This window comes from Triturus cristatus, chromosome 11, assembly GCF_964204655.1.
Source record: "Triturus cristatus chromosome 11, aTriCri1.1, whole genome shotgun sequence".
Taxonomy (NCBI): Eukaryota; Metazoa; Chordata; class Amphibia; order Caudata; family Salamandridae; genus Triturus; species Triturus cristatus.
The window spans coordinates 526,845,983-526,871,810 of record NC_140594.1 but is presented as its reverse complement, the minus strand read 5'-3'; the positions used below and the strand labels follow the sequence as shown (position 1 = coordinate 526,871,810).

General features: G+C 49.3%; 1 protein-coding gene across 1 annotated transcript in view; it reads left to right on the top strand.

The window, feature by feature from the left end:
• Positions 1-25,828, top strand: part of LOC146784513 (zinc metalloproteinase-disintegrin-like berythractivase) — a 2,362,040-nt gene that overhangs the window by 942,429 nt on the left and 1,393,783 nt on the right. The window lies entirely within an intron of this gene.

Sequence of the window (25,828 nt, the reverse complement as noted above, 5' to 3'; positions counted from 1 at the left end):
GCCCCGACACCGTCGTCGACTTCGCTCCCGACGCCGCAGGCCCCTGTGGGATCCAGGCCTGGATCCCGGTTGACCTTACGACCCCTCTGCCAGCGCCGACCCCTACGGTGCCGCCCCCAGCGCCGTCTTCGGTCGACGTCTTCGGTCGACGTCGTCCCAAGGTTCAGTCCTGGTCCGGGCCCGGCATCGGAGCGGCGTCGCCCGGCGCCGTCTCCGGCGCCGATGGATGAGCAATTCTTCTACCGCCCGGCTCCGACCTTTCAGCCTGTCTACTAGGAGTCGGATGACGGGGACGACTGGGAGGGGTCTGAGGACCCTCTGGCGCAGCAATGCCAGTTAAGTCAGGACTAGGCAGAAGAGCTGGGGGATGCCAGTGGTCTCGACACCTCCCCTGACACTGGCTTCATCTCTCCACCCTCTGTGGCTACGGAGGAGGGGGCTACCTATTCTGTGGTGCTGCGCAGGGCTGCCGAAGCCCTTCATCTGGAGCTCCCTGCAGCGGCAGTGAGGACTAACCTCCTCACTGAAGTGCTTCAACCGCCAGTAAGCTCCTCGGAGCCTCTGCTGCAGTTCAATGAAGCGCTGACTGACGTTCTGATGGGCACCTGGTCCAAGCCCTCCACAGTCACTCCTGTGGACCGGAACGTGGCCCGGCACCACCGCCCTGCAGCGGGCGACTCCAGCTTTTGGTCGGTGCACCCCACTCCTGAGAGCCTTGTTATCCAGGCCTCTACATCCCTGACCGCCTTCCCGTCCGCTCCTCTGGATCAGGAATCCAAAAGGTTGGAACAGTTTGGGAAGAAGCTATTTTCCTCCCTCAGTTTGGGGTTGTGGTCTATCAACACCGCATGCCTTTTCGACCGTTACACCCTCTCCTTGTGGGATACTGTGGCGGACGTGCTGCCCCAGCGTCTGGAGGAGGCCAGGACACGGCTCGCCCAGGCTCTTGCTGAGGGGCGGGATGCAGCACGGTAGTCGATTCGATGTGGGCTTGACACCACGGACTAGCTAGGTAGGGCGATGGCCACGATGGTGGCGATTCGTTGCCATGCCTGGCTGAGATCCACAAATTTCTCCGGGGATGTCCACAGCACCCTCATGGACATGCCCTTCGATGGCCGTCGCCTCTTTGGCGACAAACCAGATAGTGCGCTGGAGCGCTTTAAGGACTCCAGGGCTATGGCCAAGTCCTTGGGCCTCTCGGCCCGCGCCCGCAAACTTCCGCTTTTCGCCCCTTTCGTGGCCAAGGAAGGGGCGCCCCCACACGTCCGCCTAGCCACAGGCCGCAGAACCAATCTCAACGCGGTTGAGGACCTGGTTTTCCACCGAGGCGGAGCAGGGGGACAGAGAGCCGGTCAGCCCACATCTGCCCAAGCAGCATCTGCCTCAAAGCCTTCCTAGTCCGACTTTTCAGGCCTATTCCACGCCAGTGGGAGGCAGGGTTCGCCATCACCTGCTCCACTGGCATACCATCACGTCGGACAGGTGGGTGCTGCAAATCGTCCGAAGGGGCTACTCCCGCCCCTTCGAGGCGACCCGTCCAGCCATGCCACCACAGTACTACCGCATGTCGAGGGATCACTTGCAACTTCTGCAGGAGGAAGTTACGGCCCTCTTGGCCAAGGGGGTCATCGAGCGCGTTCCTGGCCCAAAAGTAGATCGGGGTTGTTATTCCCACTACTTTCTGGTTCCCAAGAAGGTTAAAGTGGGCCTGCCCTATCTTGGACCTCAGGAGCGACTTCCTCCGGAAGGAGAAGTTCAAGATGCTCACCTTAGCTCAGATTCTGGCTGCCATAGACCCTGGAGACTGGATGGTAGCGTTGGATTTGCAGGACGCATATTTCCACATCTCCGTCCTGGCACTGGTGTTACCTGCGGTTCACGGTAGGCCACGAGCACTTTCAGTTTACCGTGCTCCCCTTCGGCCTCACCAGTGCCCCTCGGGTGTTCACGAAAGTGATGGCGGTGGTCGCAGCTCATCTGCGCAGATTACGGGTTCCAGTCTTCCCCTATCTCGACGACTGGTTGTTGAAGGCGGGCTCGCCCCAGGCAGACGTCTCCTACCTCCAGACTACGGCCGACCTCCTGCATTTGCTGGGGTTCTCCATCAATGTGCCGAAGTCGCATCTGAGTCCCTCCCAGAAGCTCCTTTCCATCGGAGCGGTTCTGGACTCGGCGCAGTTTTGGGTCTATCCTCCGGAACAGCAGATTCAGGATATTAAGGCTCTGATTCTGATCTTTCAGCCTTTGTCCCGGGTTTCGGTCAGGTTAGTACTGCGTCTGCTGGGTCTGATGGCCTCCTGCATCCTGCTGGTACATCACGCCAAGTGGCGGATGCGGGCTCTGCAGTGGGACCTGAAGTTCCAGTGGGCTCAACATCGAGGCAACCTGTCCGACCACGTCCTGATCTCGGAGGGCACTGCAAGACAGTTGCAGTGGTGACTCACGGACTCCGATTGGGTCAGTGGCAGATCCCTCTCCCTTCCCCAACCGGAGCGCGTAGTGGCGACGGATGCGTCCCTCCTGGCATGGGGGGGCCTCATGGGAGAGGCGGAGATCAGAGGCCTCTGGTCTCCGGTGGAGTCCCGGCTCCATTTCAACCTATAGGAGCTGCGGGCGATCCGGCTTGCACTGAAAGCATTCCTTCCCTCTGTTCGGGGAAGTGTGGTGCTGGTGTTCACGGACAACACCACCGCCATGTGGTATTGCAACAGACAGGGCGGGGTGGGGTCGTGGACCCTTTGTCAGGAGGCTCTGCGCCTCTGGACATGGCTGGAACATCGGGGCATCACCCTGGTGGTTCAACACCTGGCAGGTTCTCTGAACGCCAGGGCGGACGAACTCAGCCGCCGGTGCATGATGGATCACGAATGGTGTCTGAACTCGGACGTGGCGCAAGGCCTCTTTCGGCAGTGGGTAGAGCCTTGGTTAGAGCTATTCGCCACCGAAGAGAACGCGCAATGTCATCTGTTCTGCTCGTTGGAATTTCCAAGGCGGCACTCGCTCGGCGACACTTTTCGTCGCGAGTGGAGTTGCGGTCTGTTGTATGCCTTTCCGCCTATACCACTTCTGCCCAGAGTGCTGAAGAAGATCAGGCGTGACCAGGCCCAAGTCATCCTTGTGGCTCCGGATTGGGCACGAAGATACTGGTATCCCGAGCTACTAAGTCTGTCCATCGATCCCCCGATTCGACTGCCTCTTCAGGAGGACCTTCTGTCGCAGCAGCAGGGGACGGTCCTCCACCCGAACCTGTCCAGCCTCCACCTCCATGCGTGAAGATTGAGCGGCGGCAGTTGATGCCATTTGACTTGCCTCCTGAAGTCTGTGATGTCATTCTGGCAGCCAGACGTCCCTCTACTAAAACGGTATACGCCTGCAGGTGGAACAAATTTGTGGCATGGTGCACAGCAAAGGCTGTGGATCCCCTTTCCGACCCTCTTTCTGAAGTTCTCTTTCTTCTTTCCCTGGCCCAGCAGTGCTCTGCTCTGGGTACCCTCAAGGGATATCTTTCAGCTGTTTCTGCTTTCTTACGGCTTCCTGATCAGCCTTCTCTTTTCAAGTCCCCTGTTGTTGCTCGCTTCTTTAAAGGCATTACTCACATGTTTCCTCCTGTCCCTTTCGTAATGCCTCATTGGGACTTGAACCTGGTGTTAACCTATCTGATGAGCGCTCCCTTTGAGCCACTTCATAATGGTCCTCTTCGCCTTCTGACTCTTAAGACTGCTTTCCTGGTTGCCATCACCTCGGCCAGACGGGTGAGTGAGCTCCAGGCTCTTTCCTCTAAGCCTCCTTTCCTCTGTGTCCATCCGGACAAGGTTGTTCTCAGGACTCGTCCTTCCTTTCTCCCTAAGGTGGTTACTGCCTTTCACATCGGCCAGTCTGTTACGACGACGTCATCCCGGCGATCACGATGCCGACGACGGACGCGGAGCCGCAGACGACGCCTAGCGACGCGCAAGGGTATTGCTGACGAAAATCATTTCCGGATCCAGGCTGACGCCTGGGGATATTCTAAGGTAAGTGTAGGAAGGTGGATATCTGACTATGGTTACCCCCAACTTTTTGCCTAGTGTCTAGCTGGTTTTTCGACTTAGTTGGCCTGAGATCCTGCCATTCAGGGTCTCAGGCTGTCTGCTCTCTCTTTAAAATGGACTCCATGTACCCTAGGTACATTCCCAATTGTTATTTTCACGTGGGTCGCACTCCGCTGGTCTTTAGCAAGTAGCCCCATAGGATTCTGGATGATAGAGTAGCAGCGGCGAGTACACCTATGCTACAAAGTGTAATAATAAATGCCATCCCTGGACACGTGTTTCGAGGTAGTTGCCTCTCGTCAGCAGGGAGCAGGACTGTGTGGGGGGTGCCGTAGACTGCCAAAAAATATGAGGTTTAAGTACCTTTCGTGGCGGCGCGCGGGTGCAGACTCCAGGCTCGTCAGCCAATCGCTCAGGGAGCTTCAAACATTATTTTCACGTGGGTCGCACTCCGCTGGTCTTTAGCAAGTAGCCCCATAGGATTCTGGATGATAGAGTAGCAGCGGCGAGTACACCTATGCTACAAAGTGTAATAATAAATGCCATCCCTGGACACGTGTTTCGCGGTAGTTGCCTCTCGTCAGCAGGGAGCAGGACTGTGTGGGGGGTGCCGTAGACTGCCAAAAAATATGAGGTTTAAGTACCTTTCGTGGCGGCGCGCGGGTGCAGACTCCAGGCTCGTCAGCCAATCGCTCAGGGAGCTTCAAACATTATTTTCACGTGGGTCGCACTCCGCTGGTCTTTAGCAAGTAGCCCCATAGGATTCTGGATGATAGAGTAGCAGCGGCGAGTACACCTATGCTACAAAGTGTAATAATAAATGCCATCCCTGGACACGTGTTTCGAGGTAGTTGCCTCTCGTCAGCAGGGAGCAGGACTGTGTGGGGGGTGCCGTAGACTGCCAAAAAATATGAGGTTTAAGTACCTTTCGTGGCGGCGCGCGGGTGCAGACTCCAGGCTCGTCAGCCAATCGCTCAGGGAGCTTCAAACATTATTTTCACGTGGGTCGCACTCCGCTGGTCTTTAGCAAGTAGCCCCATAGGATTCTGGATGATAGAGTAGCAGCGGCGAGTACACCTATGCTACAAAGTGTAATAATAAATGCCATCCCTGGACACGTGTTTCGAGGTAGTTGCCTCTCGTCAGCAGGGAGCAGGACTGTGTGGGGGGTGCCGTAGACTGCCAAAAAATATGAGGTTTAAGTACCTTTCGTGGCGGCGCGCGGGTGCAGACTCCAGGCTCGTCAGCCAATCGCTCAGGGAGCTTCAAACATTATTTTCACGTGGGTCGCACTCCGCTGGTCTTTAGCAAGTAGCCCCATAGGATTCTGGATGATAGAGTAGCAGCGGCGAGTACACCTATGCTACAAAGTGTAATAATAAATGCCATCCCTGGACACGTGTTTCGAGGTAGTTGCCTCTCGTCAGCAGGGAGCAGGACTGTGTGGGGGGTGCCGTAGACTGCCAAAAAATATGAGGTTTAAGTACCTTTCGTGGCGGCGCGCGGGTGCAGACTCCAGGCTCGTCAGCCAATCGCTCAGGGAGCTTCAAACATTATTTTCACGTGGGTCGCACTCCGCTGGTCTTTAGCAAGTAGCCCCATAGGATTCTGGATGATAGAGTAGCAGCGGCGAGTACACCTATGCTACAAAGTGTAATAATAAATGCCATCCCTGGACACGTGTTTCGAGGTAGTTGCCTCTCGTCAGCAGGGAGCAGGACTGTGTGGGGGGTGCCGTAGACTGCCAAAAAATATGAGGTTTAAGTACCTTTCGTGGCGGCGCGCGGGTGCAGACTCCAGGCTCGTCAGCCAATCGCTCAGGGAGCTTCAAACATTATTTTCACGTGGGTCGCACTCCGCTGGTCTTTAGCAAGTAGCCCCATAGGATTCTGGATGATAGAGTAGCAGCGGCGAGTACACCTATGCTACAAAGTGTAATAATAAATGCCATCCCTGGACACGTGTTTCGCGGTAGTTGCCTCTCGTCAGCAGGGAGCAGGACTGTGTGGGGGGTGCCGTAGACTGCCAAAAAATATGAGGTTTAAGTACCTTTCGTGGCGGCGCGCGGGTGCAGACTCCAGGCTCGTCAGCCAATCGCTCAGGGAGCTTCAAACATTATTTTCACGTGGGTCGCACTCCGCTGGTCTTTAGCAAGTAGCCCCATAGGATTCTGGATGATAGAGTAGCAGCGGCGAGTACACCTATGCTACAAAGTGTAATAATAAATGCCATCCCTGGACACGTGTTTCGAGGTAGTTGCCTCTCGTCAGCAGGGAGCAGGACTGTGTGGGGGGTGCCGTAGACTGCCAAAAAATATGAGGTTTAAGTACCTTTCGTGGCGGCGCGCGGGTGCAGACTCCAGGCTCGTCAGCCAATCGCTCAGGGAGCTTCAAACATTATTTTCACGTGGGTCGCACTCCGCTGGTCTTTAGCAAGTAGCCCCATAGGATTCTGGATGATAGAGTAGCAGCGGCGAGTACACCTATGCTACAAAGTGTAATAATAAATGCCATCCCTGGACACGTGTTTCGAGGTAGTTGCCTCTCGTCAGCAGGGAGCAGGACTGTGTGGGGGGTGCCGTAGACTGCCAAAAAATATGAGGTTTAAGTACCTTTCGTGGCGGCGCGCGGGTGCAGACTCCAGGCTCGTCAGCCAATCGCTCAGGGAGCTTCAAACATTATTTTCACGTGGGTCGCACTCCGCTGGTCTTTAGCAAGTAGCCCCATAGGATTCTGGATGATAGAGTAGCAACGGCGAGTACACCTATGCTACAAAGTGTAATAATAAATGCCATCCCTGGACACGTGTTTCGAGGTAGTTGCCTCTCGTCAGCAGGGAGCAGGACTGTGTGGGGGGTGCCGTAGACTGCCAAAAAATATGAGGTTTAAGTACCTTTCGTGGCGGCGCGCGGGTGCAGACTCCAGGCTCGTCAGCCAATCGCTCAGGGAGCTTCAAACATTATTTTCACGTGGGTCGCACTCCGCTGGTCTTTAGCAAGTAGCCCCATAGGATTCTGGATGATAGAGTAGCAGCGGCGAGTACACCTATGCTACAAAGTGTAATAATAAATGCCATCCCTGGACACGTGTTTCGAGGTAGTTGCCTCTCGTCAGCAGGGAGCAGGACTGTGTGGGGGGTGCCGTAGACTGCCAAAAAATATGAGGTTTAAGTACCTTTCGTGGCGGCGCGCGGGTGCAGACTCCAGGCTCGTCAGCCAATCGCTCAGGGAGCTTCAAACATTATTTTCACGTGGGTCGCACTCCGCTGGTCTTTAGCAAGTAGCCCCATAGGATTCTGGATGATAGAGTAGCAGCGGCGAGTACACCTATGCTACAAAGTGTAATAATAAATGCCATCCCTGGACACGTGTTTCGAGGTAGTTGCCTCTCGTCAGCAGGGAGCAGGACTGTGTGGGGGGTGCCGTAGACTGCCAAAAAATATGAGGTTTAAGTACCTTTCGTGGCGGCGCGCGGGTGCAGACTCCAGGCTCGTCAGCCAATCGCTCAGGGAGCTTCAAACATTATTTTCACGTGGGTCGCACTCCGCTGGTCTTTAGCAAGTAGCCCCATAGGATTCTGGATGATAGAGTAGCAGCGGCGAGTACACCTATGCTACAAAGTGTAATAATAAATGCCATCCCTGGACACGTGTTTCGAGGTAGTTGCCTCTCGTCAGCAGGGAGCAGGACTGTGTGGGGGGTGCCGTAGACTGCCAAAAAATATGAGGTTTAAGTACCTTTCGTGGCGGCGCGCGGGTGCAGACTCCAGGCTCGTCAGCCAATCGCTCAGGGAGCTTCAAACATTATTTTCACGTGGGGCGCACTCCGCTGGTCTTTAGCAAGTAGCCCCATAGGATTCTGGATGATAGAGTAGCAGCGGCGAGTACACCTATGCTATAAAGTGTAATAATAAATGCCATCCCTGGACACGTGTTTCGAGGTAGTTGCCTCTCGTCAGCAGGGAGCAGGACTGTGTGGGGGGTGCCGTAGACTGCCAAAAAATATGAGGTTTAAGTACCTTTCGTGGCGGCGCGCGGGTGCAGACTCCAGGCTCGTCAGCCAATCGCTCAGGGAGCTTCAAACATTATTTTCACGTGGGTCGCCCTCCGCTGGTCTTTAGCAAGTAGCCCCATAGGATTCTGGATGATAGAGTAGCAGCGGCGAGTACACCTATGCTACAAAGTGTAATAATAAATGCCATCCCTGGACACGTGTTTCGAGGTAGTTGCCTCTCGTCAGCAGGGAGCAGGACTGTGTGGGGGGTGCCGTAGACTGCCAAAAAATATGAGGTTTAAGTACCTTTCGTGGCGGCGCGCGGGTGCAGACTCCAGGCTCGTCAGCCAATCGCTCAGGGAGCTTCAAACATTATTTTCACGTGGGTCGCACTCCGCTGGTCTTTAGCAAGTAGCCCCATAGGATTCTGGATGATAGAGTAGCAGCGGCGAGTACACCTATGCTACAAAGTGTAATAATAAATGCCATCCCTGGACACGTGTTTCGAGGTAGTTGCCTCTCGTCAGCAGGGAGCAGGACTGTGTGGGGGGTGCCGTAGACTGCCAAAAAATATGAGGTTTAAGTACCTTTCGTGGCGGCGCGCAGGTGCAGACTCCAGGCTCGTCAGCCAATCGCTCAGGGAGCTTCAAACATTATTTTCACGTGGGTCGCACTCCGCTGGTCTTTAGCAAGTAGCCCCATAGGATTCTGGATGATAGAGTAGCAGCGGCGAGTACACCTATGCTACAAAGTGTAATAATAAATGCCATCCCTGGACACGTGTTTCGAGGTAGTTGCCTCTCGTCAGCAGGGAGCAGGACTGTGTGGGGGGTGCCGTAGACTGCCAAAAAATATGAGGTTTAAGTACCTTTCGTGGCGGCGCGCGGGTGCAGACTCCAGGCTCGTCAGCCAATCGCTCAGGGAGCTTCAAACATTATTTTCACGTGGGTCGCACTCCGCTGGTCTTTAGCAAGTAGCCCCATAGGATTCTGGATGATAGAGTAGCAGCGGCGAGTACACCTATGCTACAAAGTGTAATAATAAATGTCATCCCTGGACACGTGTTTCGAGGTAGTTGCCTCTCGTCAGCAGGGAGCAGGACTGTGTGGGGGGTGCCGTAGACTGCCAAAAAATATGAGGTTTAAGTACCTTTCGTGGCGGCGCGCGGGTGCAGACTCCAGGCTCGTCAGCCAATCGCTCAGGGAGCTTCAAACATTATTTTCACGTGGGTCGCACTCCGCTGGTCTTTAGCAAGTAGCCCCATAGGATTCTGGATGATAGAGTAGCAGCGGCGAGTACACCTATGCTACAAAGTGTAATAATAAATGCCATTCCCAATTGGTAAGGATCACCTTATTGGACCCTGTACAGTGTACCCTAGGTACCCAGGGCATAGGTGTACCCTAGGCCTCCCAGGGGCTGCAGCATGTATTATGCCACCCCTGGTCTGGCCTTCCAATCAGACACAACTGGCTGATCACTCAGCTGGGGCAAGGTCGTGTAATCACCCCTTGCTTAGATATAGTATACCTATATCTACCCTTAAAATAGACACATGTGTACCTATCAGCCACTCCTATGGAAGGCCTTAACAATCCTGGAGGCAGAGTGCTTGGTAACATGTGAGATGGTGCTCTAGCATGAGCTGAGCCTGTCTGCAGCTTTCGGAACCATGTCCTTATAGCTGTTCTATGATATAGCCTACCATATACTCTTAAAGTGCCTTATAATCTTAAACGGTTATGGTAACTATGGTTTGGCTTTATCAAAACATGTCGTGTAAGGTGTCTAACACTTACGAATAATACCCCCATACCATTTCTGGTGATGAGGATATTATTCCCCCCTTCTAGAGGGAGAGACATGTTAAAATCCTACTTTGCTGTTTAACTCTAACCAAAGCCTCAGCATCACAAAATGGATGCTGCTGCCACAGACACAAGTCTGACCTCCTGCTGCTGGGAGTGATCCCGGCAAGGGAGGCTTGGACAATAGGTTTTCTGCTTGGGGAGGTGCTAGCACCTCCCCAGACAGACTTTAGTGTATTGGGGCAGGGAGGGCTGAAAGGAATGAGACATGCCTGGGGCACACAAGGTGTCCCATGCATAGTCCAGTTTAATCCGGTGCTGGGGCACTCCAGCCCCAGTCCTGGCGCGAAACTGGACAAAGGGAAGGGGGTGTAACCACCCCCCTCCCAGGTCCCACCCATAAGGCGTGACCTAGCAGGCAACCCAGCCCCCCAGATTAGTATAAGAGTGGTAGCTGGGCCCCAGGAGATTAGATTATCCTGAACCTGCAACTTGAACAGAAACTCTGGACCTTCGACATTCGACGAAAGAAGAAGACTGAAGAATCTCCCTTGTGGCCAAGGAGTGGCTACCCTGTGCAAACAGGCACCATCAAGAGACTACCCTTTGCTGAAGTTCTACGAGGGACCGACTGCAGAGCCCGACCAGAGCCTTGACTTCCAGACTTCTCCGACCCTGATCCACATCCACAGCCGAGCTGAGATCCGTGGAGGCGACGAGAGACGTGGGACCGGCTACCTGGGAAAAGTGGCTAGTATCTTCCAGCGCAGCTTCTGAGGCACCCTCGAAGTTGTGCACCGGGGATTGAGAAGCCCCAACCCCAAGCACCATCTGCACCGAAGATCAGCCCCCCACACTCCACGAGTCCTGCGTGGGGCCCTTCTGCATTTTCCTGCTTGCCGGGCCTGTCCGGTTGCTTGCCCGCTGGCTAGTGGCCTTTGTGACGACGCACCCTGAAATCTTCACTGCTGGTTTGGCTCCTCCAGACTGGCTCCCGCTTCTTTGTAAAAGAGAAGTACCCCAGACCTTCCTGGTCTGCACCAGAAGCAAGTCCTCCGTTCTTCGTGGGTTCCGCTTGCCAAGGCTTGGTGAGTCCTAGTTCGACTTCGACGCCGCCGACAGCAAGAGCCTTCGTGGGACAGCTCGCCTCCTGGTCCTGGTCGTCCTCGACGTCTCCTGGTACCCGTGGCTGCAGCGACAAGCTTCACCTTTCACCTGCAATCTTCACGACATCGCCTGGTTCCTTCCTGGTTCCACATGGTCACTGGCTAGTGACCTTGACTCTGTCCCTTCTGTTTGCAGGTATCCTCTCTTCTTGATCCCAGCCTTGGGATCCACCGGACACTCTTCACTGACCGCCTGTCAGCAACTTTCCTTCAGGCATCCATAGAAGTCCACGACGAAACCCGACGCAAGTTCACACCTATGCACCCGCAGTCCATGGGCTAGGTAACTTGGGTACTTCGGTGCTCACAAGGGTAGTGACTATCCTAGGGTCTAGTTTCCGAGTCTCGACTCTCTAGCTGCTTCAGAAGTGTCCTTTAACTGTTAAATTCTAACTGCTAGTAATTCTATCGACTTTTACGCATTACGCGTGAGTGTTTCCACTCTGCACCTGAATCCCGTGGGCCTCCCACTTCCTAACTGTTGCTAGTGTAGTGTAGCCCCAGCGATTCCCTAGGCCTAGGCCTATCCTATTTCCGTGACAGTGGTCCTTATACCACTTCTTTAGTATATGGTTTGCGTGGCCCCTAGGGCCTAACTGTATTACTTACCTGTGTGACTTAATGTATGCATAAATAAGACTGTGTTGTACTTACCTCTAATCCCATAAAGAGTGCTGAGGGTTTGACTAGAATAAATACACTTTATTTTATATATATATCTGTTGTGGTGTCCTTTCATTTCGTATTCAAGGGATTATATATGGTATCACAGCTGGCTTCACATGCCATTCAGAGTTTAGCCTAAGACTGCTCTTGTCCATGCTACCACTAGGATAGCTGGTCTATAAGGTTGACTTTACAACCAATCACCATAAGGGTTGTTTGGACTGATATAAGGTGTACACTAGAACTAGTGACATCATACATCAGGCCAACTTCTCACAGTAAGGAATCTAACTAACTAATGTTTCTTACAGATATGTCGTTACCTAAGGTAAGTAACTTTTTCTATTATTTGATTGATTGGAAAGGATATGGTGCATCAGAACACTTTTGGGAACCTGGGTCTTTTGTCCATGTCCCTTGCCTGGTGTGGCACTTTCATATGATAAATCCTACTAAGCCTCGCCCTGTGAGGCCATCTTTGAGGGGGGAACTGTCATGGGTACTGCTCAGCTACACGATGTTGTCTAATGAAAATGGCATTATGTACAATTCATTGATTCAAGCAATAATTCATAAACATCCTTGCTCACTTGGGGTTACGTTCGTTGTTGTCATTCAGTTTTTGGTTTACAATTGCCGATGCTTGTTGCTCATGTCCTGACTTTGCAATTGACAATGCTTATTCATGTAATGACTAAGCACCATGTGGAACTTGTGCCAACAGTTTAAACCAAGACATATGCAGCCAGCCTTTTAACTGTTGCAGTTAGAAACAGCCAACTCTGCATTAACCTTAATGATCAACCTTCCCCCATGTAAAGTACTGCAAACATGAGTGCGCAAGTCTTATTGAGGATAATGATCTAAAGATGGCGTTTATCACCGAAACATGGACGGACGAGGCGTCCGGACCGGATTTGGTGATCGCTACCCCACCAGGCTTCCTATGTCAGGTACTAAATAGGCCAGACAGGAAGGGAGGTGGGCTGGCAGTTATCTACCATAATTCTATTCACGTGACTTTTAGACCGGTATGTTTAACAGTCTGCGAAGCCCTTTCTTTTAATTTCAGTCTTTTAAAGGCACGCTACTGTATAGGCCTCCAGGGGCCAGACATTCTTTCACTGCTTCTCTGGGGAACATATTGGAAGAAGGCCTTTTTTCTGACACTTACACCATCCTGGGAGATTTTAATTTTAATTTAGCACTCCCGAATGACCCTGATACTGCTATGTTGATGGATTTGATGGACAGTGCTGATCTTAAACAACATGTTAGGGTGCCATCTCACTTAGCTGGACATACCCTGGATGGTATTTTTTCAAACCACCCAGGCATGTCATTTATAGGCCTACTACCTGGTGTATGGTCTGATCACGCTGCCGTTCTATTTGATCTAAATGTGGAGGATCAACATATAAGGAGTGGATGTCGCAAAGAACTGAGACTAGAGCCTGGAATAGAGTTGAAGCAACTACTTTCCAGGAGCTCCTAACTTCCACAGCGGGCCATGTAACAGATGGAGTAGAGGAAACGGCTGCCTCCTATACCAGATGGCTTACACAGGCATGTGATGAATTGGCTCCTCGTAAAGTTATTCTACCGAAAAGATTACGTCCCTATGGTATACAGAGGAGATCAAAATTCATAAGTGTAACTGTAAACGCTTAGAACGCAATTGGAGAAAATGCTATTTGGACGCAGAGCAGATATTGTATAAATCTAGCCTGCGAATCTACAAACAAGCTATTTTTTCAGCTAAACAGATATACTATTCAACCCAATTTGAACCGGCAAAGAACTCATCTAAAGAGCTCTTCCAAACGGTCTCCAAGTTGGCCTCTCAGAGGCCAGCTACTATTCAGTCTAGTCCTGACCTCTGTGAGGAGATTGCCAATTTTTTCCGAACAAAAGTGACAAATATATTTTCAGCCTTTAGTGACTCCAATAAGGGTGGTCTGTTCAAGGTGAAGGATCCTGAACACATAAGGTTCCCCCGTATGCCCTGGACGAATTTAGACCACTGACTGTGCAGGACACAATGGCACTCCTTATAGGAGTCAAATCGGGCTCGCCTTTTGATCCTTGCCCAGTAAAAATCACTAAACTGGCCCTTGACCCAATTGCCCTATCTCTTACAGCTATTTTTAAAGCTATGTTTAAACTTGGACAGTTTCCGAAGCAGTGGAAGGTGGCTTCTATATTACCCCTGTTAAAAAAGCCCAGCCTTGATCCTAGTGACCCTAATAATTTCCGGCTGATTTCACGCCTCCCTCTTCCTGCGAAGATAGTCGAAAAGGCGATGAATGGTCAATTTAGTGCTTTCTTGAAGGAAGCCCAAGTGTTGGATCCCTCCCAACACGGTTTTAGAGAGGGACACAGCACGGAGTCTGCTCTTATCAAGGCTACAGAAGAGATCAGAATAGCAGTGGATCAGGGAGGTAGGGCAGCCCTGATCCTATTGGATGTTTCAGCCGCATTTGACACGGTCCATCACGGGATTCTGATGGACCGTCTCAGAGATTGTGGGGTACAGGGCAAAGCCTGGGATTTGCTCAAGTCATTTCTCTCAGACAGAGGCCAGATTGTATCCCTGGGGAAGTTTCAATCGAAACTCTTCTCACTGCCATGTGGTGTACCGCAGGGGTCCTCCCTGAGCCCAACACTCTTTAATGTGTACGTTTCGTCTCTGGCTCCTGTTATTAGTGCTCATGGGTTTGGAATTACCTCCTATGCGGACGACACGCAAATCGTGGTGTCACTATTACCAGGCCACGAAACAGGAATAGACATCCGCTTCCAGTCCTGCATGGAGCCAGTAGGAAGATGGATGGCGGGTAACTGCTTAAAGTTGAACTCGGATAAAACTGAGGTGATGCTGTTTGGGAATGATCCTAATTTTTGGACCCCGACTTGGTGGCCGGCCTTTTTTGGACCACTCCCCATACCCACAAAAAAGGTGAAAAATCTGGGTATTCTGTTAGAAACTATCCTTGGGAACCCAGGTCAATGCGGTAGTCTCAAAAACAGGTCATGTTCTAAGAACAGTGAAGAAGGTCGTGCGTCTCCTCCCGTTGGATTGCCGGAAAACAGTAGTCACAGCCCTGGTTTTATCAAGGCTGGACTACTGTACCAGTTTATACCTGAACATTCAGCAAAAGTTTTTGTATAAACTTCAGTTGCTCCAGAATGCCGCGGCCAGACTTCTTACGGGTACACCTAAATTCTCCTAAAGAGATAAAAAAAATTGCACTGGCTCCCGGTGAGGAACCGGGTGCAGTTTAAATCACTATGTATAGTTTTAAAAGCATTGCAAGGATTGGGACCTGGCCATTTTAGACGCCAATTTCAATGGTATAAACCAACAAGAACACTACGATCATCAGAAGCGAAATTGGTCGTAGTCCCTTCAACTAAAAAAGCCCAGTGGGGCGGCAGAAGCTTTCCCTTGTGTGCAGCGAAGGCCTGGAATGGTCTTCCATTTCATTTGAGAAATGTTACCAATCTTTTAGTGTTTAGGAAGGGTTTAAAGACCTGGCTTTTTGACAAATAATTTCCTTCCTCCGGGTTCTGCACCATGAGAAGTAACTTGCGCCAGGACACCTTCGGGTAATCGCGCGCTCTAGAAATCGCCTTAACATAACATAACATGTGCCATCTAATTTGGTTTTATAATTGCTCCGTCTCAACCTGTGGCTCAACTGACTGGGACACAAGTGTACATCTCTGTCTATTGAAAGCTGCACTTTGCTTCTAGTTAATGCTTGACTGTGTTGTTCCTGACCTCTCACCTGACTTCAGCTAAGCAAGCGGTGCTCTCTTTAGCATTTCTGGAATTTCCTTTAGCTCCTGGAAAGGAAGACCATGACAGGAAGGGGAACTCTTTTTCATTTCTTTTATTTCTGGTTCTTCTGAAATCTGCAAAAGACAAGGTAAATAACAATTCTAGGTAACAGCACCACCTTCTGAAAAGACTTTGAAGTTCAGGCATAATAATGCTTAAAGTCAATTACAAACTATGGGCCATATGTAGGTAGAACTGAATTTGCGATTCTGAAATAGCGATTTTTGGCGAATCGCAATTTCGGAATCGCAAATTCCGATGTAGGTATTTTTTCGCTATTATTTAGCGATTCCCAAAAATTCGCAGAATTATTTTGCGATTACCCAAATAGCAATTCCTTAATTGCGAAATCGCAAATAAGGAATCGCTAATCCGGGAATCTGCAATTCAGGTGCAGAATGATGACATCACACCCAGGAAGTGTGACTGCCCATGCTGCACCTGATTGCCAGCAGCTGTGTTTGAGCAAGTAGCTGTGTGAGAGCCTGTGTGGAGAGGAGAACAGTTGTGCTCAGCTACTGAAAGCAGGCCAAATGGATTCCCAGGGGCTAGAGAAGCAGCATGAAGAACCAGCAAGGAAAAGAAAGCATAAATTCAGCGACAGGGAGCTCGAGGTCCTCACCCAGGAGGTTGTCACCAGCCATGATCTCCTATTTGGGAAAAGTTCCCTACGTGTGCCAGAGGCCAGAAAGCGCAAAATTTGGAGTGACATCCAAGAAAAAGTGAATGCCATTAGTGTCACACACCGCACAGGACCTACGAAAACGGTGGTATGACATGCGGCAAAGGTCAAAGGAGAGGGTGGCCACAAGACTTGCAGAGGCCAAAAAAAACGGTGGGGGGCCTTCCACTGCAACAGAACCGACGCCCCTGGAGGAGCTGGTGGAGGGCAAACTGCAGCCTGAGAGTGTGAGTGGAGCGGCTGACCTGGACAGCTCCGAACACACAGACACCAGACAAGGTAAGATGCATGATAAAACCCCCTGATACATCCCCAACCCACTCACAACCCCCAAAAGGCCACCTGACCGCAATTCCAGTACATGTCAAACAGCACACCCAGAAATGCATTATGGGAGATGTAGTCACATGCACTGATAACTGTGCCAGTGAGACACAGCCAGGTGGAATAGGGAGGACTCCATCATGCAGATAGTGAAAATGACAGATAGTACCCATGTGAATTTATTTTGTAAAATGTAATGCATTACAAATGCCAGACAGGACACAGAACTAATGTGTGCCATTCAATCCACAGCACCACCACCAACACAGGAAATTGAGGATGAATGTGAGGAAACAGCTGAGATGGAGGACGAGGCAGGGCAGGAGGAGCAGGGCGAATCCAGCACTGCAGACGCTGCACCATGCAGGCGGCGCAACATTGTCACACCACTTCCACTGTTGGAGGCGCAGGCACCAGGCACAGCAGAAGAGCAACAGCCAGTGCACAGGCAGCGTGCAGGATAGCAGCAAACACAGTCCCCTGAACACTCCAGAGTAGGGAGAGGGATGTGTCGCAGGGCACGGGCGTCCACCAGCACTGCTCCTGGCGAAGAGGACACGGTGTTCTCCGGGCTTGAGGGCAGCATGCTCAAACAACAGCGCCTGCAAGTAATGTGGATACGGTCAATCCAGCGGCAACTGGCTGCACACAACCACAATTTGACAGAATTGCGCTCAGGTGTAATGGCCATGACTGGTGCATTGGAGGGACTATGCAGGGAGATCGTGCGGGACAGGGCAGCCCAGCGCAGGGAGAGACATCGCCTACACACACGACTGGACTTATACACCAGAGCAGTCAACCGCCAGTCAACCGCCACATCCCTGCTGGCCAAAAGATGTGTGAGCATGCAGCGCGAGATGGCCCACTGCTGCCAGGACGTTGGCAGTGTCCTGGTGCAGGTTACACATGCGGTGGACCAGATGCGCGCAACTGCCACAGGTGGCATAGGCACACTTAGTGCAATGGACACCGATGAACAGTCAAGCAGGAGCAGCATCACTCCCCCAATCCCGCAGGACAGACGCCGGAGTGCACGCCAGGGCAGAGTGGATGATGACTCCAGGGAGGCCACAGCGCAGACACAGCGAGGCTCAACAGGCCGTGCACGTAGGAGGTGAAGGGACACCAGGGACTAATGGCCATGTGTGACGCAACACAGTCCATAATGACTCAGTGGCTGATGGCAGTTATTGCACTGTGACAGAAACATGTGCAAGCACGAATTTTGCAGTCACAATGTAAGATACATTAATTCCTGAATATAAGGAAATAAAAATCCCTGTAAAACACCATTCAGTGGCGTTGTGTCCTCATTACTCACTTAGAAGTAGTTTTGTGTGATCTCATCTCGTCTCATGCGTCCGGCAGCCGCACCAGCCCCACCTGCCGGGCCGCGATGGGGAGCTGGTCCATCCTCATCTGATGATTCAGAGTCTGTCAGGTCCACTGGTGTTCCTTTTTTGGTAGCGATGTTGTGTAGCGTTGCACAGGCGCCCACTATCTTGCAACAAGTCTCCGGGCTGTACTGTAGCGCACCTCCACTCTTATGGAGGCATCGGAAACGGCTCTTTAGGATTTCAAAGGTCCTCTCAATGGCACAGCGTGTAGCTCTGTGTGCGCTGTTGTACCTCCTCTCACCTGCAGTTGCTGGATTCAGGTACGGTGTGAGGATGTAGTCTCGTACAGCATACGCACTGTCATCTGCAGGGTATAAACAGAATCATGTTCAATTATGTCCTGCCACTGCATCAATCTACTGGTTCTATGTCTGAATGGCATGCATTTACCTAGCAGGTAGCCCTCTCCAAAATCGCCATTTGAGAGTCTGCGATGTAATGCACAGTGGCAAAACATAAATGAGTCGTGTGTGCTTCCTGGGTTTTTGGCCACAATATCTGTGATAATATGTTGGGCATTGCACACTACCTGGATGTTCAGGGAATGATATGACTTCCTGTTGCGGAACACATACTCATTGTGTGATGGGGGTGAGATTGCGACATGGGTCCCATCTACGCAGCCAATGACATGGGGGAATTGGGCTATTTGGTAGAATTCCTGCTTGGTCTGATCCAGTGCCTCTGGTGTGTTTGGAAATTGTATGTGGTGATGCAGCCTCTGTACCATTGCATCCAGGAAAGCGTGGAAGAAGCGCGAAAGTGCACTTTGCGAGACCCCTCCTGCTGTGGCAATGACCCCCTGAAAACTCCCTGATGCCAGGAGGTGCAGTGAGCACAGGACCTGAACATGGGTGGGAATGGTGTGTGCCCTGCGTGTGGGGTGTTCAAGTATGGGTGTCAGCTCCCCTATTAAATCCAGGATGCTGTGTGGGTGCAGCCTGTAGTTCACATGGATCTCCTCCTCGGTCAGTTGGAAGAGGGTGATGCGTGCTCTGTAGATCCTTTCCTGGCGTCTCCTTCTCTGCGTAGCATCCCTGATTCGCAGCCTCCTGGCTATCACATAGAGGCCAGCCATGGTGGGAAGTCCCAGTTGCATTGTGGGCCTGTTTAAATAGGTTGCACTTGGTTACCACCTGCTCAGAGTTGGTGGTAATTGAGCAGTGCAAATTTGCTAATCTCGTAGATTCGCAATTTGTGATTTTTTCCTACATCTAATTTTGCGATTTCGCAATTTGCGAGGTCGGTAATAGCGATTCTCGCAAATAATGGCACGCAGACTGCATTTATGCAATTTTATTCGCAGATTCTGCGAAACGCTAAAATGCTAATCGCTAAATTACCGATTTGCTTTTTAGCGCAGCGGACACCTTTCCTACATTGGTGCAGTCAGTTTTGCGATCGCAAATACCCAGATTTTTGCGATTCGCAGTGTTTGCGATCGCAAAAGTGATTCCTACATATGGCCCTAAGTCTATGCAGTGGATCATTATTCAATAGAGAAAGGCATATTCCTCTTTAAAAAGACTAGAGACTCTCACTGCCAAGAACTGTTCTAATATGATTTTCACTGGAGACATCTGTGAAGCAATTGTAGTATGTAATTAAGTTGATGGTTGTTTGCGCACAGTAAGCAGCTGTTATAAGAAGGATAACAGTTATTATCTAAAAGTGATCATTTATTGTATTCTTCTGAACAGAAAGCAGTCCAAAGAGACACATTTCAATAAAAGAGTCTACCAAAGGTTTTAGTGCATGTAATGCTGTCATACATACTGATTGTTCACAAATAATTCTTGACATCATAGTACGTTAATGAGATATTCTCTAATTGCAGACACTCATGGCGCTTCATGTGAATTGTCTAATGCGGTCCAGAAATCCTGGTGTTACTTCCTGTTTGAAACCCAGTTTCCAGCACATCAGACAGTGCTATATCCTGTCCTGAACCCAGAGTCCAGTACACCCCTTGGGAACTTGCGTTGTAGCAGTGTTTCAATTAATTGCTGCCATGTCAGGTCTCAGTGGGATCCTGGGAATAACATTGTCCCATCGTAACATCCTGGAGTTCAGGTGAGTGGCTCGCAACAGAAGGAAAAGACTGAGCACAGCCTTAGCTTGGGTTTGGTGTTGAAGTTAATGGCTGGGAGAAGTTTGACATAGAGGAAGAAGAAACTTGTTTTTGGAGTGAAAGAAGTTGAATAATTGGGACATGTGGCATCATGCAAGGGATTCACAACTAGACCAGGATTGTTGAAAGCCCTTGTTGAAGTAACTAAACCTAAAGATAGAGATAAGGTTTACTCATTTATGTTTTATGTGAATTCTATGCATATTGTTGTCAAGATTTTGTCACCTTTGCCGAGCATTTGTTATGTTGTTTGGAAATGAATGCTAAGTGTGTTTGGGGTTTTAAGCAGCAAGGAGCTTTTAATGCTATTAAGAGAAAGATTAATAATGCACCTTTTCTGAGTCCTTCTGTACCAAGGAAAACAAAAATGTGTAGCACTGTGGATGCTAGCAATGTTGGTATTGGGGCGGTCTTGTCGCAGGAATATGTGATTCAGGAAAATATGATTGTGGTTGCCTCACATGCCCTTAAGCCACAAGAGAGATTGTATTCAGTGCTAGAACGTTAGATGTTGCCCTGCACTGGGTTGTGGATAAATGTAAACCATTATGTTTAGTTAATTCATTTTAGGAACTCATTTTATGATAGGAACGGATCACACGCCATTGATTCCTATTTGAAATGGTTCTAATGTCAATACCAACAATGCCACAGCTAGCTTGATTAGGCTTAATTCTAAGTTTATGGAACATAATTTTGAAGAGGTTTATATTCCTGGTGGGAAAAAGAAGAAGGCAGACAGTTTATCACATCTTCGTATTTCTCAGGAATCTGGTGGAGGTATGTTTGTTGAGGAGGATGCTGAATGTTTGGTTGCCAATATTTGTTGGTCTAATATGAGGGGTGTAGGTACACAAGAATGGGGGGATGCTTTGCATAAAGATGTACTTTTGAAAAAAGTTAAAACATTTTTTATTACTGCCTGATGGCTGAGATTGCTAAATTCTGGATGAGTCATCTGGAGAGGATGAGTTTATTTTCCGTGGAGAATTTTTTTTCTGCTCATTAGTATCAGAGATTAGTTGTTAGCTCTCAGTCATGAAGGGCATTTAGGTATGACTGTGAACAAACAATTACTAAGAATTCAATACTGATGTCCTGAAATGGAGATAGATGTAGAAATGTTGGCATCCAATGTAGCATTTGTTTGCAAAATGACAGGAGTACAACCTTTGATCAAAGTAGATGACCCAAAGAGTGTGTGGAAAAGAACTGCCATAGATTTCTTTGTAACTTTTCATTATCTTCCTGGACAGCAGAAATATGCATTTGTTTTGGGGGATTTAGCCTCTAAATAGGTGGCGGTCAGATTTGTACCGGAAACACAGACAAAGAGTGTTATAACTTTTCTTACTGACGCTTTCGTCAGAGAAGGTTTTACTTCTGAGTTAGCTTTGGAGAGTGTAGTTTATTTCTAAGGACACAATGACATTTTTGATTGATGGTGGTATTAAACACAAAAGGCCTGATTCACAAAAGTAAACTGAGACAAAAGTCTAACTTTATGACTTTCGGTATTCACAAAGGGTATTTACGAGTTAGAATTTTGGCTCAGTTAAACTTAAGCTTTGGTCTCTAGTCTAGCGTTTTGGTCTCAGTTAAACTTAAGACCAAAACTTAAGTTTAACTGAGTCAAAAATCTAACTTTACTACTCGTAAATGCCCTTTGTGAATTCCAAAAGTTGCAAAGTTAGACTTTAGTCTCAGTTTACCTTTGTGAATTTGGCCCAAACATTGTAGTTTGTATCACCCTCAGGCTAATGGACTTATTAAGTAGATGAATAAGGTGGTTGTTGAGTGTGTGAGAGGAGCGTCCTTGCGATGAATGGATTTTTGAAAATGGGGTGTGAGCAATGCTTTGGGCACACCATAACACTCCTAACTAAGAAACAGGTCTCACTACTTTTTGTGCATTAACGGGTAGGAAAACCTCTGATTTTTTTAGGTCGGCATGGTTGTGTAGGTCTGGAATTGTTCGTGGTGCTACATCTCATATAAGTACTGTAATTCATTTTTCACTGGAAAACCTTTGTGCAAGACGAATTCAGAGTACTACCGTTCTGACTCAAGTCAGCCCCCTGAACGTTCTCAAAGTGCATGGCAGTGGTGGCAGCATTCCTACGCAAACGCAAGATCTTCATTTATCCCTATCTAGACGATTGGCTACTGAAGAGTGCCACTCCTTCTCTACTTCGGAGCCATCTCAGCTACTGTCTTCAGCTGTTGAACACGCTAGGGCTTCAGGTCAACTTCAAGAAGTCGATCCTCAACCCGACCCAGAGAATCCATTACCTGGGCGCCTTGCTGGATACCGCAAAGGGAAGCTTGTGTCCTTTGGAGGAGAGGTTATCTTCAATCAGAAGCAAAGGTTGCGATCTCCTCAGTGCAAGTCATCCCACAGTCAGACAGGTCTTGTCACTGTTGGGCTCCATGGCCTCTTGCATGTTCATCGTCCCCAATGCCAGATTGAACATGCGTCCTCTGCAGCAGTCTCTGAAAGACCAGTGGATGCAAGTCTCAGGTCATTGGGAGGACCGGGTGACCCTACCTCAGTCTGCCAAGGACTCCATCAGATGGTGGATGAAATGGTTACACCTACTAAAGGGAGACCCCTTTCATCAAGACATTTCCACTCAAACTGTAGTCACAAATGCTTCCCTGCAAGGTTGGAGAGCACACATGGGGCCCCTTCAAGTGCAAGGTCTCTGGTCGGAGACAGAGCGAGGATATCACATCAACTTCCTTGAGTTACGAGCTGTTCATCTGGCTCTCAAGTCTCTATATCCTTCTCTCCAGTAGAGCTCCCTCTTGGTTCAGACAGACAACACCACAACGATGTATTATCTGAACAAGCAGGGGGGCACCAGGTTAAGGATTCTCTCTCTGGAGGCACCGGACATTTGGAAATGGCTTCTCGCAAGAGGTCTCAGCATCAAGGCCATTCATCCTCCGGGTTCCATGAACGTCCAAGCAGACTTTCTAAGCAGGGACTTCGTAAAAGTGCACGACTGGGTGCTAAATGCTGAAGTGAATCAAGACATCTTTTGGCAATGGGGAGTGCCAGACATCGACCTCTTCGCAGACGCGGCCAATGCCAAATACCCCGTCTTCGCGTCCAGGTTTCCCCAACTAGGATCACGAGGGAATGCCCTTTTCCTAGACTGGTCTCAGACATTAATGTACGCCTTTCCACCGCTTCAACTGATCCCGGCAGTGATCAACAAATTCTACAGGTCCAACACCAGAATAATCCTGATAGCTCCTGAGTGGCAGCGTCAGTGGTGGTACCCGGACCTTCTACAGTTGTCCGAGGCGCCTCACCGGAGGCTGCCTTGCCGTCCGGATCTGTTGTCCAAGAATGAGGGGAGAGTGTTTCATCCCAATCTCTCCTCCCTCAGATTGACAGCATGGCTCCTGAGGTCATTCTGTACGGACACCTAGACCTACCAGCGGATTGTATGACGATCCTGAAAGAAGCCAAGAGGCCTTCTACCAGAAAGTCCTATGCTTTCAAGTGGAAGCGGTTCTACCTGTGGTGCAGGGACAATGCTCATGATCCGGTCAAGGGTCAAGAGCAGGTACTGTTGCCATATCTACTACATTTGGCCAAGTCTGCTCTGCAGTTTTCTTCGATTAAGGTGCACCTAGCAGCTATCACTGCATACAGGAAATCTGCTTCTCAGATTTATTTTTTTCAAAATGCCAGTAGTTAAAGATTTCCTGGAAGGGCTGAAAAAGGTTTCACCCCCCCCCCCCCCCCCCCCCCCCCCCGTGAGATCCCCATCTCCTCCTTGGGAGCTTAACATAGTCCTTACAAAACTTATGGGTGCTCCTTTTGAACCGATTCACAAGGCTTCCCTGCAACATTTATCATGGAAAACAGCCTTTTCAGTCACCATCACTTCTGCCTGCAGGGTTAGTGAGATCCAGGCTATGTGTTGTAGAGAGCCTTATACTGTCTTTCATGCCAACAGGGTAGTGTTAGGAACCCATCCCAGTTTCCTGCCAAAGGTGGTCTCAGATTTCCACATCAATCAGAAAATCACTCTTCCCACTTTTTTCCCCAATTCCTCTACTCCACCGGTTGTTTGTTAACTATGGTGTCATAAATACTGGTTCAGCAGCTTCTAAGAGATCCATCTCTAGATTGATAGTTTCTTGCTTATCTTTGGCCTACCAACTAGCTAACAAGGTTCTTCAGGGCAAACCCAAAGCACATTCTACCAGGGGGAAGGCTTCTACGACGGCCCTACTAAGAAATGTGCCTATGTCAGAAATTTGTAAAGCAGCAACTTGGCGCTCTGTTCATACTTTCACCCGCCATTACTGCTTGGATTCTAATGCACAGGCAGATGCCCAGGTTGGGCAAGCCTCTCTGAGGAATGTATTTGCTTGATGTAATGCTAAGATGCTCTGTTACTAGTTTTCTATACTATGTGCTCTTCCGCGAGGTAGTGGGTATGGGCTTGCTACTCTATTCAGTGCTTATGACTATTGATGAGTATCCCCTGGAAGAGAAGGATTAGTTACTTAGTTGTAATCCTAGTTCTCTTCCAGGGGTATACTCATCATAGTCATAAGCAACCCTCCCTCCTCCCCGGACGAGCATTTTTAGTACATTTCTTGAAGTGATTGCATCTTTTAATCAGGTTGTCACAAGTTAGTACACTGTAAAAAAGAACTGACCTAACTGTCACCTGTGGTGCATGATGAGAGCAGAGGGGCTCTTCGAGGTCTTAAAGGCATGTTGTCCAAGTTTTTGGAAGCCTTAAAGGCAAGGTGCCAGTTTTTTACTGTACTGTGATGTTTATTCATCTATGCAGCCTATGGGCTAACTGCCTGCTATTACCTACTTTTCTTTTCTGAAAATAAAGGTTTTCTTGTATGGTGCTGAGTTTAATTTAGTAATCTGAAAATAGGAAGGTGGAGTTGATATAAAGTTAACCAAAAACCACAAACTATCACCTGTAAAAAAAACGATTTGTCCAAGAAATCACCCACTCAACAATTATAACACATCCAATCTAACCCAATACCTCAGGAGTTTGAAAAAAATGTATAAGGCTTTATTAATATTCTTTAGGAATTTATACAGTTAGAATCTCTCATATATTAAAACACAAATACACCAACATAACGTATACAACACAAAAGGAAGAATGTTCAGGATGGTCCAATTCATCTTTTACAATAGAACCACTCCTACTACTTATGTTACTGGATCTCTGTGGGTACATTCAGTAACATATAAATCATCCATGTACTGTTGGTCGTGCTTTCTAATTCCATCGATGCGTTTTGGTGGCCCAACATGTATACACCACCTTCTTCAGGACTAATCAATATATATCTCCTCCCCAAACAATATCTGAAGTATCCCCATGCTTTTGGTCTGAATCCAACATGCAACAAACTGTGTGGGCCAAAAATGTTTTGTAAGTCACTTCGATCAGTGGGCCTTCACAGCGGTATAGTCCCTGTGGGATTGGAAACGTGGAATGCCACAACTCTTCACCAACTTTATCAGCTCAATCGTGGTATTACTGTTCTGTTTGTCTATAATAATTACTACACGTATTGTATGCAATAGGATAGGATTTTGATTTTAAAATAAACCTGTAAAATATATCCATTTTTTCGTGGTGTGCTTGAGTGCGCCTTTCTAACATAAAAGATGGTTTTGATTACGATAATTATTGCCGTAACGTGTCCTCATCGGAGGGTCAGCAGCTGTAGACTGTTGTACGATATAGTTTCCACGAGATACTTTGCTCTATGAGTC